Source organism: Micropterus dolomieu, unplaced genomic scaffold (genome assembly GCF_021292245.1).
Source record: "Micropterus dolomieu isolate WLL.071019.BEF.003 ecotype Adirondacks unplaced genomic scaffold, ASM2129224v1 contig_9630, whole genome shotgun sequence".
NCBI classification, from domain to species: domain Eukaryota; kingdom Metazoa; phylum Chordata; class Actinopteri; order Centrarchiformes; family Centrarchidae; genus Micropterus; species Micropterus dolomieu.
This window is the reverse complement of record NW_025738616.1, coordinates 416-1,893: the sequence shown is the minus strand read 5'-3', so window position 1 is coordinate 1,893 and position 1,478 is coordinate 416. Positions and strand designations below refer to the sequence as shown.

General features: G+C 34.6%; 1 long non-coding RNA gene across 1 annotated transcript; it reads right to left on the bottom strand.

The window, feature by feature from the left end:
• Positions 1-39: 39 nt before the first annotated feature.
• LOC123965401 lies at positions 40-1,108 on the bottom strand. The gene is made up of 3 exons (XR_006823697.1): positions 1,028-1,108; positions 457-561; positions 40-176 (listed from the first exon to the last, which is right to left on the bottom strand). It is a non-coding gene; the product is annotated as an uncharacterized LOC123965401 (long non-coding RNA).
• Between the last annotated feature and the right edge of the window lie 370 nt (positions 1,109-1,478).

Genomic DNA, 1,478 nt, shown 5'->3' with positions numbered 1-1,478 from the left:
TAAGATCACACACTCAGTAACAAACACACTCACCTGTTCCTCTTCGTTGTTTATGATCACCAGATGTGCTCCTCTACTTTGACAGTCACTTCTGCTGTCATACCAAGTTTTCTTCTCATTGGATTTAAAGTACCAGCTGAATCTGAATCTCTTCCATCCTTCAGGACAACACTTCTCTTCATGTCAAATGAGTGTTAAAAGATGGATTTCATGTCATTCATTGTTAAATTGATAAAACTTGTTGTTTCACTTTCTTCTTAAATATCTTTCTTTCCTGCCACTTGTTGTTTACTCTATAAATACACTCAGGTTTTGTCTCATTTCTGACAGAAATAAACAGAGAAAACAGTTCAACAGGATAAAAGAATTAAAATGAAAATCAATGGCAAATTCAAGTTATATCAAGTGAACTGGTGTGATGCTGGTGTTCACTATTAGTTTTTAAACTTTTCTCACCATCAAGTTTGTCCTTCAGCTGCTTTACTTCATCCTGTAACTGGCTGTGATTTTTCCTCAGTGTCTCGTAACTGCTCTGTAACTGACTGATGTTGACTGCCGCGTCTTGAGAAAAAACAACAAGAGATAAAAGAGTCAGACAATTTCAAAATATTTCAAATGAGTGTTAAAAGATGGATTTCATCTCATTCACTGTCAAACTGATAAAACTTGTAGTTTCATTAATTAGTATCTTTCCTGCCACTTGTTGTTTACTCTATAAATACACTTAGGTTTTGTATCTGATTTGTAACAGAAATAAACACAGAGAAAAACAGTTTATGGATAAAAGAACTATAATTAAAAGTAATGGTGTGATGTTGGTGTTCATCGTTCAACACTTCTAATTCTGTCCTTCAGCCGCTTTACTTCATCCTGATTTTTACTCAGTTTCTTGTAACCGCCATATCTTTAGAAAACCGTAATAGATAAAAGAGTAAGACCATATGAAAATATTTATGCTTGATAAACAGTGTGAAGTTAGATCATATGTATTATAGTATTTGCTTATTTGTTTTTAAACCTTTCTCACCTAAAAGTGTTCCCTGCAGCTCGCTGTAGTTCTTGTACAGTTTGTCGTATCTGGTCTGCAGCTGGTCTTTTTCCAAAGTGACTGTTGAGAAACAACATAAGAAACACCTCAACAACACCAACTCATTCACTATAAACTAAAGACAATTTAGTTACTTTCTCTGCATAATTAAAATCACTTTAATTCAAACCATAATTTAGTTATTTAGTTTCCTTTAACCTGCCGTGTATGTGGAGATGTTGTAACAACTGGATAACTGACTCGCTCATGTATCAAGTGTGATGAAGAACCAAAATGCAGATCAACACAGTCAAGTAACTGTGCTTAAATGGCGTGAAAGGGTACATCCTGAATGCGGTATATTCAGCTGCCATAAAGAATAGCTCCAGACTCACATGCCATTTGATCAATAAAATGATTGTTTTGTTCATGGCTCTGAAGTTTTTCCCCT